Source organism: Neomonachus schauinslandi, chromosome 4 (assembly GCF_002201575.2).
Source record: "Neomonachus schauinslandi chromosome 4, ASM220157v2, whole genome shotgun sequence".
Taxonomy (NCBI): Eukaryota; Metazoa; Chordata; class Mammalia; order Carnivora; family Phocidae; genus Neomonachus; species Neomonachus schauinslandi.
The window spans coordinates 93,614,429-93,628,004 of NC_058406.1; the positions used below are offsets into that span (position 1 = coordinate 93,614,429).

General features: G+C 42.8%; 1 protein-coding gene across 1 annotated transcript in view; it reads right to left on the bottom strand.

The window, feature by feature from the left end:
- SLC16A1 (solute carrier family 16 member 1) overlaps positions 1–9,650 on the bottom strand; it is a 47,451-nt gene extending 37,801 nt beyond the window's left edge. The window contains 1 exon segment of the mRNA XM_021690326.2: positions 9,475–9,650. The gene's annotated coding sequence lies outside the window, so the exon portion shown is untranslated.
- Positions 9,651–13,576: the final 3,926 nt, after the last annotated feature.

Consider the following 13,576-nt stretch of genomic DNA (forward strand, 5'->3'; position numbering starts at 1 on the left):
AACAAAAAAAACTTAAATAGCCTTCTTAATTGCTGACAATACTGTATTGTCTTTTAAGATAATTATCAGTTCCTTCATTAGAAATACACAATTTCAAATGAGTGTTTTATTTTCCTGGAAACTACAGTAATTGTTAAACCATTCGTTTTCCCTCTACTAACTCCATCAAGTAGTATTCTAGGTGACAGAGTAAATACAAACAACATCATTACACAATCACAATAGAAAGGATGTGTCTTGTGCACCTGGGGGACTCAGTCGGTTAAGTGTCTGCCTTTGGCTCAGGTTATGATCCCAGGGTCTTGGGATCGAGTCCCTTGTCAGGCTCCCTGCTCAGCGGGGAGCCTGCTTCTCCCTCTCCCTCTGCCCCTCCCCTCATGCTCTCTCTCTCTCACACTCCCTCTCTCTCAAAGTAAATAAATAAAATCTTTTAAAAAAAAAAGATGTCTTTTTTTAAAGATTTTATTTATTTATTTGACAGAGAGAGACACAGCGAGAGAGGGAACACAAGCAGGGGGGAGAGGGAGAGGAAGAGGGAGAAGCAGGCTTCCCGCTGAGCAGGGAGCCCGATGTGGGGCTCGATCCCAGGACCCTGGGATCATGACCTGAGCCGAAGGCAAACGCTGAACGACTGAGCCACCCAGGCGCCCCTCTTTCATTTTTATTTAAGTAATCTCTACACCCAACATGGGGCTCAAATTCACACATGATCAAGACTCGCACACTCTTCTGAAAAAGCCAGCCAGGCACCCCAAGGATGTGTATTTCTAATCTCCAGAGGTGGTATTTCAAACCTGAATTCCACTGACCCCATTAAGGATTCACTTAGCTGAGCAAAATAAAAGCCTGCATCTAATAGAGTAAACTTGTGAAGATAAGATTTGAAGCACTTTTGCTGATATATCCAAAAGAGGGCAAGAAAGTCCCCCAAGTCAATAAAGACACCCCCTATTCCATTTAACTTATGGCATTTAAGAGAATTTTGGGGGCACATGGCTAGCTCAGTCAGTGGACCGCGCAACTCTTGGTCTTGGAGTTGTGAGTTCAAGCCCCATGTTGGGTGTAGAGCTTACTTAAAAAAATTTTTTTTAGGGGGGGAAATCGGAGGGGTAGACGAACCATGAGAGATAATGGACTCTGAAAAACAAACTGAGGGTTCTAGAGGGGAGGGGAGGGTGGGAGGATGGGTTAGCCTGGTGATGGGTATTGAGGAGGGCACGTTCTGCATGGAGCACTGGGTGTTATGCACAAACAATGATTCATGGAACACTACATCTAAAACTAATGATGTAATGTATGGGGATTAACATAACAATAATAAAAAAAAAAGACAAACTGTGGCAAGCTCGTCTCCGACTCTGAAAATGCCCGCCAAGACATGATTTATGTGAAAATAAATAAGGTGGGTCACTGCTAAAAAAAAAAAAAATTTTTTTTTAAATTAAAAAAGAAACACAGGGGCGCCTGGGTGGCTCAGTCGTTGGGTGTCTGCCTTCAGCTCAGGTCATGATCTCATGATCCCAGCGTCCTGGGATCAAGCCCCACATCGGGCTCCCTACTCAGTGGGAAGCTTGCTTCTCCTCCCACTCCCCCTGCTTGTGTTCCCTCTCTCATTGTCTCTCTCTCTCTGTCAAATAAATAAATAAAATCTTTTTAAAAAATAAATAAATAAATAAAAATAAATAAAAAAGAAACACAGAATTTTAGAAATGTAATTTTAAGTTATATAAACCTATACTTCTTGAATACAAAGGAAAATTATTCTGCTCAATTTTATAGAAATCATCTCACTAGACCTTAGAAAATACACACAAGCATTTTGTTCCCTATCATTTGTGAGGACAAAATTTATGACTTAGTACACAAAAGTCAATGGCCAAATAATTTTCATAAATCTGTGACACCATGATTTGTATGCTATATTTCATCACAGCTTCTGGCTAACCATTTTATATCAGAACAGACATGTAAGAGTTAGGAGGAGTTAGGAGCAGAAGTTCTTAGCCTCTTTGGTGCCACAGATTCCTTTGACAGTTTGGTAAAACCTGTCATTATTCTTGTCAGAATGATGTTTTTAAATGCATAAAATACAAACATAATTGTCAAAATATATTTTTAATTGGTATGTGCTTTTTAATTGATATGTGCTTTTAAAAATAACAAATCAGATAAGATCTAGTAGCAGGTCTAATAACCACAGTAATTTTGAAGTAATGATGAATTTAAACAATTTCAAGATGGCTGCAACCACCATATTATATGAAAATATGTGATTTCTATTGATGATGAAGTCACAGGTACTGCTAAAACTACTTATGGTTTGTTGCCTACATTCATAGTTGAAATAAATCTAAATTTTATGTAGAAGTTAATGAAAAGATGTAATTTTTTTTTTCTCCAGCAAGTTCAGAGACTCCCTGAATTCCATCCACCATGGAAGACCAATCTGCAGATCACAGGTTAAAAACCCCTGATAGGGGAATAGAAGAGAAAGTTAATCAAGTAAAAGCTTTGAGTCTCAAAACTATATAAGGCAATTTTAAAAAGCCTTGTTACAAGTACACTTACCATGATGAACACTGAGTAATGTACAGAATTGTTCAATCACTATATTGTATTTCTGAAACTAATATAACGCTGTATGTTAAATGTATTAGATTTAAAGTAAAAACTTAATTAAAAAAAAAAAAAGCCCCTTTACTATCCAAAACAGTTTAACACACCAGAGCGCATTATCAAGCTTTCATTCACTCAATAATCTTCGGTGATTTACACAGTAAGAGCAAAATCAAAGGGAAGAAATATTTTTCAACAAATGATCAAATATGCAGCTTACAATGCTTGTACATTTTGAGGAATTTCTCTTTTATATGAAGGCTAAGTCATTGTAATCAAATCAGATTAGATTCAACAGTATTATGAGCTGTGAGTAGTAACGGAATTGTATGGACAACCAACAGAGCTGGATCCTGCTGCTTCTGCATAAATGGTCAGTTGTACTCCTCAAGAGCTTAGCCCTTGCAGCCAAGTCTCCCTGTTGGTAGATGTGAGCTCGTGCTGTCGTTGTGTGTACTGTGACCCCAGAAGAGAAATCACCATTTCCTTAAGATCATTATTATTGTTTTATCACTTCTTTATAGGATATGAGGGCTCAAACATCTCAACTATACGAATCTTGGCGTACAGATCCATTATAAAATGGATCCTAGGACCAGGAAAAGAGAAAAAAAAAAATTACAGGGAAAAAAGCATGGAGAAAAATTTCAGTTTGTCAGTGCAAGTTAAAGGAAGAATAACATACAACTCAGAAAGGTAACCTGGAGTCATATATTGAAGACTAAAATCTATCCAGACGAATACTAAATTTGGTAGGCACTAGAAAGCCATGAGAAGATTTTGACTAGAGAAATGACATGATCAGAACTGGTGGCACATTACAGAACAGATTGGAAAAGGGGAATGGCAATGATGGTACAAGGCCACCACTGCAACAATCATGGCAACAGCCGAAACTAGGGGGTAATGATAAAATGAAAAGTGGGGTGGGGTTGGGGGGAGAGAATGGACACAAGAGATAAAGAAGAAGAGAAGCGTTTGGCACATAATTGCATTTGGGAGGGCAGGGGCCCCCATCAGGGAAGTGTTTAGATGACTGACTCAGAGGTTTTAAGCCTAACTACTTGAAAGAATGTAGTCAGAAGGAAAGACAAGGTTTGGGAATGAAGGGAAGTTGAAAACAGGCAGAAATAATGAACCTTAGGCAACATTTTAAGTTTGAAATGCCCAGGAGATAATTAGAAAAGCAGATCACTGATAACAGTAATCAATATCTGTACTTAAGGAATTTAAAATCTGTATTCTGGTTACAGCTTGAGATTTAGATTTGGTAATGATTCTACCAGAAATTCCCCAAAAGCTATGGGAACAAATAAGCTCTTCAAAAAAGAGCAGAGAAGACCAAAAGAAACCCTATCAATGTAAGAATAGAAATTCTAAATATTCCAAATACTAAAAAACCATTTGAAATGTTAATATCAAGTGCTAAAAACATTTTAACAAAATACTGGCTTTTAAAGAGGATGTACCTTGAAACTTTTAAAGAGGATGTACCTTGAAACATTTAAATACATTTCTCAAAAAGATAGTGTCTCAATCATATATGACATTGTATTAAAACACACAAACTTTAACTTGCTCTTTCTATTCAAAAACCACTTAGAAGAAGGTGGTCAAAAGGTACAAACTTCCAATTATAAGATAAGTACCAGCGATGTGAGGTCCAACATGATGACTATAGTTAACACTGATATATGATATATATGAAGGTTAAGAGAGTAAATTCTGAGTCCTCTTCAGAAGGAAAAAAATTTTTTTGCTCTTTATCTAATGAGTTGATGATGGATGCTAACTAAACTTACTGTGGCAATCATTTCAAAATATATGCTAGTCAAGCCATTATGCTGTATAACTTAAACTTATATAGTGATGTCAATTATATCTCAAAATAAACTGGGAAAAAAAACCCTACTTCTCTCTATAGAGGTATTCTAGTTAATCAGTTAAGAAGGAATGTTAAGAGAGGGATGCCTGGGTGGCTCACTCTGTTAAGCGCCTGCCTTCGGCTCAGGTCATGATTCCATTGTCCTGGGATCAAGTCCCGCATCAGGCACCCTGCTCAGTGTGGAGCTTGCTTCTCCCTCTCCCTCTGCTCCTCCCCCTCACTCTCTCTCAAATAAATAAATAAAATCTTTCTTTCTTAAAGATTTTATTAGAGAGAGAGAGAACACAAGCAGGGGGAGTGGCAGGCAGAGGGAGAAGCAGGCTCCCCGCTGAGCAGGGAGCCTGATGCGGGACTCGATGCCAGGACCTTGGGATCATGACCTGAGCCGAAGGCAGACGCTTAAAAGACTGAGCCACGCAGGTGCTCTAAATAAATCTTAAAAAAAAACCCAAAAAAACCCCAAAAGGAATGTTAGAGAATTAAAGGCCATTTGCAAACCACTAATGAGAAAATGGAACCATGCCATTAATATAGCAGAGTCAGTGATAACCAAACATAGGCCTCCTGATGGAAATATACGTCATCACCTAGGAATTATATTTTGTCCTCTCCCCCACACTGTCCCTACTCTCAGAAATCAAACCTGAACTGATCTAAGCATGCTTGAAGTCTTCAACCTAGCTACCAACTTACAGGATCAAGGGACATGTTGAACTAAAACATGTTAAAACTATTCCAGAAGGATATAGTCAACAAAATCCAGAATGAGGGGAAACTTCAGGAAAAATAACCTGGTTGCTTCAGCAAATAAATTATGAGGAATGAGAAAGGGGGAAACTGTAGATTGAAACATCTATCAACCAAATGTAATATGTGACTGTGTTTGGATCCCAAATCAAACAAACCAATTATTTAAAAGCAACTTGGGGGGGTGGGTGGTAGTGCCTGGGTGGCACAGTCGGTTGAGCATCCAACTCTTGGTTTTGGCTCAGGTCGCCATATCAGGGTAATAAGATGGAGTCCCACTTCAGGCTCCGTCCGCACTCAGCATGGAGTCTGCCTGACTTCTCCCTCTGTTCCTCCAAACCGTGCTTTCTCTCTCTCAAATAAATATATAGATCTTAAAAAATTAAAAAGAAAAAGCTTAGGGATACGACGCCTGGCTGGCTCAGTCAATAGAGCATGTGACTCCTGATCTCGGGGTCCTGAGCTCAAGCCCCACATTGGATGTAAAGCTCACTTAAAAAACAAAAGAATGGGCGCCTGGGTGGCTCAGTTGGTTAAGCGACTGCCTTCGGCTCAGGTCATGATCCTGGAGTCCTGGGATCGAGTCCCGCATCGGGCTCCCTGCTCTCCAGGGAGCCTGCTCCTCCCTCTGATCCTCCCCCTCTCATGTGCTCTCTGTCTCTCTCATTCTCTCTGTCTCAAATAAATAAATAAAATCTTTAAAAAAAATTAAAAAAAATTAAAAAAAACAAAAGAACGCCAACTGAGGAAAATTTGAATACTGCCTGGTTATTTGGTTATGTTCATTTTTACAGGTGAGATAACAGTATGTGGTTATGATTTTTTGAATCATATCTTTTAGAGATATACTGAAATATTCGTAGACGGAGTAATTATGTACATACGACTTGCTTCAGAATAATCCAGTAGCAGTTGTGGGGGAGTAGAAAAGGGTATAGATGAAACACTGGCTCTCAATTGCGTTTGAAATTTTTCGATAGTAGTTTGTTTAGAGGAGAATAAATTTTAAAAATCACTATCAATCACACCAATAGAACTACAAAGAGGACAGGAATGGATTTGTTTTATTTCCCAGACTTACAACCTGAGCAGCCCTGGGCTAGTCACACAATGTCTTAATTGCCCCCACTGGTTAAATGGAGACAAATACCATCTGATAAACCCACAAAATCATATTTGGTCAAGCTAGAGACCTCGGAGATACTGTTAACTCTGGCTGCCCCAGTTTCCCACATCTGGTCTGCCACTGAATCCTGTGTGCTCCCCGCCTCTTCCCTCCTACCACTACTGTCCATCACTGTGGTCTCACACACACACTCCCAACAGACTTCCTTCAGCCTGTTTCCCACATTGTATGCAGAGTGAGGTTCCTAAAATGCAAAATATGATCCTCAACTCCACTTAAAACCCTTAAACTGGGGCGCCTGGGTGGTTCAGTCATTAAGCGTCTGCCTTCGGCTCAGGTCATGATCCCAGGGTCCTGGGATCGAGCCCCGCATCGAGCCCCCACATCGGGCTCCCTGCTTGGCGGAGAGCCTGCTTCTCCCTCTCCCACTCCCCCTGCTTGTGTTCCCTCTCTCGCTGTCTCTCTCTGTCAAATAAATAAAATCTTTAAAAAACAACAACAACAACAAAAAATCACCCTAAACCGCCTTTGATTAGCTTCAATGCAAGAGTGCTTCCTTAAATTTTTAACCTAGTCCCTTCCCTAATTCTTTAAAATGACTTATAAGGCCTTCCATTATCTGATATTATCTACCTCTCCAACTTCCATCTCTCCCTAATTTCCCTGCTCCCTCTTATGCTTTAGCTTTGGTAAATTCTTGCAGTTTTTCCAATGTACCCTGTATTCTGACTGTAGCTTCAGCATTCATGGCTGGAATGCTCTCCACCATCACTTCCCGGCCTAGTTAGCTCCTAACCTTCAAGTCTAAAAAGTTAAATAGCATTCCTCAGAGAGGTGTACCCAGACTGCTTCTGTACTGGGTTGGGTATCTTCTCATAGTACAGAATACACTACTTCGTTCCACAGGAACCTGTACTCCCTCTATCATAACACTCAATATATGTTTATAAAGAGTACTTGTGGTAATCACTGTTACCTATCTGCTCTCCAGTTAAACTACAAACTCCAGGAGGGATAGGGCCAGAACTTGTTCATTGCTAAATCCTAAGTTTCTCATAGTGCCTAATAGCTAATAACAAATTGCTGAATACAAAAATATTCACAACTCTCTGGTCTTATTCTCACATCCAAGTTCCATCTTCCTAGTCTTCATCTGCAACAAAAACAGACTGGCCATATAGGCATTTACAGGGACCTAAATCCTATATACAGGGATGCATTATAAAGTGGATTGAAAACACAATGGGAATGAAGGACATAAATTGGGAAAGTTACTCAAAATATCTATTTTAGTATAAATTTATATCCATATTAACAATTTTACAGAAAGCTCAAGAGTGCCAATCTGATTAAATGGGAGTCAAAAGACACATTAATTCCCACAAAAACATCAACAAGTTTTCACACCTAAGATGTTAAGTCACTTAACTTCTCCAACTTCAATTTCCTAATCTGTAAAATAAGGGAATCTGACTAGCTGGTCATTAAGATCTTTTCCAGGATTAATATTATATGCATTAATATTTAGAAGATAAAAAGACATGTAAACTATTGAGACACTATCAAATGGTTTCATCCTATGACCTTATTATCCTTTTTTTTATCTGTTTAGGGATGTTATAGCCTATTATGTTAAGCTTACAACCAAACCTTTAAACCTATTCAGCTATAAAAATCGCACAAAATGCTTTCCAGACCATTAGCTTGCATATTTAACAAGAGTCACTGCAATATGATTAAAGAACAGCATTTATCTAAACCCTAAATTACTCAAGTATGTTAAACTTTTAAATAATACTTACCCATTACCTATATTAAAGGCTAGATGTCATGAATTCCTGATATTTTCTATGGCAATTTGAAGGCAAAGTTGTACTCCAGGGCATAAGACTTGGACTAATGGGTACTACTTAATGCCAAATTAAAAAGCTGAAGATACATAGTCTCTATTTCACTCACAGTTCTGGTAAACGACATTGACATTGTTTATTAATGCCTAATTCTTAGTCATACTCTTCCAAACTCTCACACAATTCAGAGTTCACCCTATCACGACATTCCACTAGTTACTAAGCCCACATTTGTTTTATCAGGGCACTGACGTGTACGCATTTTATTTCGAAACCGGAATAACTTTTGAAAAAAAAAAAACATTTCAAAACTAGTTATGGTAAAGAGTAGCTCTGTAAACATTCTACTGCTTTCTAGGAGCCTAGTTCGTAAGCAAACGCTGGAAACCCGGCTCAAGTAGAAATCCGTTTGTTTCTTGGTCGAAAATAATTACAAAGTAGTTTGGGCCACTGCTTGTCACACCAAATAAGTCGTGACAAAGACACGAAATGCTTAAAATGCACGTGGAAAAAAAGGATGTACTTGGAACAAAACGAGTGCATCTGACCAAGTGTAACGCTATCCTTCAGATTCCTCCCCACAGGGCCGCCTTCAAGACCAGGAGCGCGAGGGCGCTGCAGTCGATGTTCGGCAGCCACAGGTTGAATGACAAAGAGTCCCCGTCAGCACCAGTCCCGGAGTCGGCCAGCTGCACTGTTCCCTCCGCAAAGTCCGCGCGAACCCTGCAGTCACGTCTTGGCTGCGGGGGCTGCGGCTCCCCAAACCACTCTCGCAAGTCACCAGGTGGGGCAAGGATTGGCTGGCCGAGGTTGGGGCGGGCATGCCACGAGTCCAAAATAACTCCCGCCCCGAGTCCCTTCCCTCCGAGCAGAACGCGGCCAGGAGAGCGGGGAGGCACCACGTGAACCAGCCCCACGTCGTCCCTTTTCCAAATCAAAAGCATCTCTTGAGGAGACTCCTGAACGCTAGGGGAAAAGCTACTTGCGCAAGGTCACCAGCACTCAAACCCAACTCCCCGGCCAGGCCGGTGGCCCGCACCTGACCACGGGGCCGCAGCTCGGCGGGGCGAGGCGCTGTCCCCATCGCCTCAAGGTCTCCTTCCCCAACGCCACGCTCCGGGGCTAAGCGGCCGCCTCCCTCCCGCGAGACCCAGGTCTGCGCCCCCCCGAGGCTCCCTCCTACCCACCAGGGAGGCAGGGGTACCGCGGGGTCCGCGCCCAGCGCCGCCGCCGGCCGTTACCCAACTAACCGTTATGCGCGGTTCGCGCCGCCAAGCGTGTACGTGACACAGCTGGAGTCCCGCAGGGCCCAGGGTCCCGGTCGCGTCCTTCGCCAGCTACCTCGTTCGCTCTCTCGGGCACACACGCGGCCGGCAGGTCACGTCGCAGCTCGCTAGCACTTTGTCGGGCCGGGCCCGCGGGGCTGCCTTATAATCCTCCGGGGCCGGAGCATGCGCACATGGGGCGGAGTCGGCCCTCCCGGCCGCCGCCCCCTCCCCCCCCCCATACATACGCCCGAACCGCGACTCGCGCCTCCACACGCTCTCAGGCGCGCGCGCCCGCCCGCGCCCTGGCGCGCGCCGGCGCCCCCTCCCCGCCACGTGACCGGCGGCCCGGCACGACCCGCGCTCCGCGCCCCCGCTCTGCGGCGGCCACACCGATGCTGTGCTCCTCTGCGGAGCTCGCCCCTCCGGTCCCTAGTCCAAGGAGTTCGCGGTGACCTACACGCGTGCGGGACATCGGCGCCGGCCTCTCCCTCAGTCTCTGGCAGAGAAAAGGGAAAAGCCGCCAAGGACGGATGGGGCGTACCCCCGGGGGCCTGACTCAGGTGTGGGGGGCGACGGGCGCGCGTAGGAGCAGGGAAGCGACTGGAAGAGGAGGGACTGGGCAGGGTGTGAATGGACGTGGGGCCACCTCGGGCCCGGGAAGAGGCCGAAGGGGCGGGCGGTGAGAGCGCGGGCTGTGGCCTCCGCAGAGTTCGGTGAACTCGGGGAAGTCACTCAAACCCTCAGGGCCTGTTTCCTGTTCTCTAAAATGGCAACAGTAGTAGAACCAACCTCCTGGGCACTTTTGGTGCTTTTGATGAGAGACGTGATGGAACTTTCTTAATACAGAGCCTCCCCTGTAGCATTTGATGAATGCTGAGTGTTAAACACAGAAGTCGGGAAAGAAGAGCAGGTCAGAGGGTGGTGAGACTGGTCCCTAGGGAGGTGTGTATGTTGGAAACATGGAGAAACGAGAATGCAGAGGCCAAGTTTTTCTGGACACTGAATGTTCGGGACAGGATATAATTAGAGCTAGCAGTTCTGAGGGACTGATTATATACTTAGCAGTTCACCTGAATTATCCTCATAACCTTATGAGGTAGGTAACTATTATTAACATTTTACAAATAAGGGGCTTGAGGCTCAGAGAGGTTAGGTAACTTTCCAGAGGTCACAGAGTAAGTGACCAACATCCAAAGTCAGACTTCAGAGTCTGATTTTGTTCTAAGAGCCATTGTAAATTCTTGAGCAAGTCCAGACACTGGAAGTGTATCATTTTTAAGTGATCAGCTTGAATAATCATGAGGTGTCTCTTATGTTAGCTTTTGGGAAATACCAAAAATGTATGAAGGCCCCTACCTTCAGTGAGTTTACAAGTTCTTTGGAGGGTTGAGTCAGGCAGAAGAAATCAACCAATATTTGATGACCACTTGCTGTTGGCCCCAACCCTGCCCTCTCTGCCCTTAATTCTCACAGCCTTGTGAGGTTGGCCTTAAGATTTTGTCTTGCAAATGAAGAACTAAGATTGAGGAGTGGGGACTGAGGAATCAGGTTCTGAGATATAAATGTTGCTTTCCCTTCACCCACTCTGCCTCTGTTTCACACAAAGTTTTCAGTGATAGTTCAACACCTCAGAAGACAGTACAGAATCTATGGCCAAGCACCGCATATGAGCAGTAACTGCTTTTCACTTTTGATAAATGCAGAGAATTAAGGCAATTCAGGCCACCCCAGTGGCCAGGATTTAGAACCGCAGGGCTTTAGGATTGTTAGGGTGGTAGCAGCTTTCATGGTAGATGGTAGGAGAACTGAGTTAGGGAGAAAAATGGGACTGGTTCAGACATGAGCTTATCAGGTCCATAACTATAGAATGTAGTGGGAAGTGGTAGAATAAGTTGATTCCCAGGAAATCCGAAAAGAAGGCTTATGTAGGAACAGTGTGGGGTAGGTTTATAATACCAACCCAGGAGCCAGGTCTCAGTTCCAATTTTGATACTTTGCACTTAAAAGCTCTGTATCCCTAGGCAAATTATTTTACTCTCCAAGCCTCATTCTCTGCTCTGTAAAATGGGGATAGTACCTACCTCATAGGGTTTTTTAATGGTAATAAAAATAGTATTTTACTTAAGTGTCTGGCATATAGTGAGCATTAAATAATTGTATAACCATGGAAAACCATGAAACTGAATCCTAAAGATAATTCTAAAAGCACTTGAATAGACCCCTTCCAGGGCCCTAACAATGTGTTCACAGGATCATGTTAGTGCTTTATTGTAATTTTGTATTCCTTTTCTTGAAAATGTCCACCAAAATTGTATACACCTCAGGCTCCACAAAATCTGGATCTGCTCCTAGCAGGAACTGTAGTGTTGTGAAAAGAGTATAGACTTTGGAATCAGAAGGCTTGTTCCCATAACTTATTATCTGTGTTACTTTGGACAATTAATTCATTGAACTCTTCTGGGCCAGCCAGGTAAACTGAAGATAATACATACCAGCCTGAGGTGTTGTGATAATAATCAGAGTATTTGCAGAAGGGGTTGATAAAACTTGGAAAGCACTCTACAGGTGTTTGTGATTAATATTATAATTTGTTCATAAAGTGCATAAGAGGGAAAGATCACAAGCAAGGGAAAGGTTCTCAGCTTAAAAGTAGAAATAGGATGGGTGAGCTGGCAAAACTGATGAAATGATACAGGTAAAATTCTTGCTTTTCTCTAGATTTCTTCCTGATTAATCCATGAGACACTGAAGAAATAAACTAGTAAGCACAGGATCAGAAATTTAGAGCTGAGAGGAGGTTTTACAGAATAGAAATTAAGGCCCAGAGAAGCTAACTTTTCTAAGGCTAGTCATCTAATAAATGGCATGACCAGAAGAACCAGATCTCCAGCCTCTAGGTTCTTCTGCGGTACCAAGTTGTGGTTTTTTTGTTTGTTTTTTGGGGGTTTGTTTGTTTGTTTTTGAAAGGCTGTCTTTTTTTTTCTTAAGATTTTATTTTATTGATTGATTGATTGGGAAAGAGAAAGAGCGCAGGTGCCAGCAAGGGTGAGGAGGGGAGGAACAGAGGGAGAGGGACAAGCTGGCTCTGCGATGAGGGACACGGGCTGGATCCCAGGACACTGAGATCATGACCTGAGGCGAAATCAAGAGTTGGTCGCTCAGCAGACTGAGCCACCCAGGCACTCCCTAAGTGCAGTTTTTAAGATAAAAGCATTTTAGGGGTGCCTAGGTGGCTCAGTCGGTTGAACGTCTGCCTTCGGCTCAGGTCATCCCAGGATCCTGGGATCGAGCCCCACATCGGGCTCCCTGCTCAGCAGGAAGCCTGCTTCTCCCTCTCCCACTCCCCCTGCTTGTGTTCCCTCTCTCGCTGTCTCTCTCTCTGTCAAATAAATAAATAAAATCTTTAAAAAAAAACATAAAAGCATTTCATCATGGAGTCTTTCAAAATCATTACATCAAAACCAGAAAAGGCATAATGTTCTTTAGTGGCTTTCGGCTTTAGCATGGAATTCCCCAAATTCACTTCCCTGTTTTAAAGGCTGATAGACTGGATGATGCATGGGTAATCTGCTGTTGGCAAGCTTGTTAAGTGAGCAAAACTTCTGAAGGTTTTAAGGTAAGAGTTTTAACCTCAGAAATTAGTAATGGGATGAGAAATACAAATGCAACAAGTTTGAATATTCATAACAATTAGTTACTATTTAAGCTGAGTAAGTTACCCATTTATCTAGAAAAGGAAAATAATAAAATTAGAGTGTATTTTCTCCGGAATTCAAATACTTCACTTACATTCCCTTAATTATTCCATCATTTCTGTGGCGGAAGATGCTATTATCCTCATTTCACTAACACCAAACAAAGCAGGAAGGGGTTTTTTAAAAACACAGTAATACTGGGCGCCTGGGTGGCTCAGTTGGTTAAGCGACTGCCTTCGGCTCAGGTCATGATCCTGGAGTCCCGGGATCGAGTCCCGCATCGGGCTCCCTGCTCGGCAGGGAGTCTGCTTCTCCCTCTGACCTTCCTCCCTCTCATGCTCTCTGTCTCTCATTCTCTCTGTCTCAAATAAATAATAAAATCTTAAAAA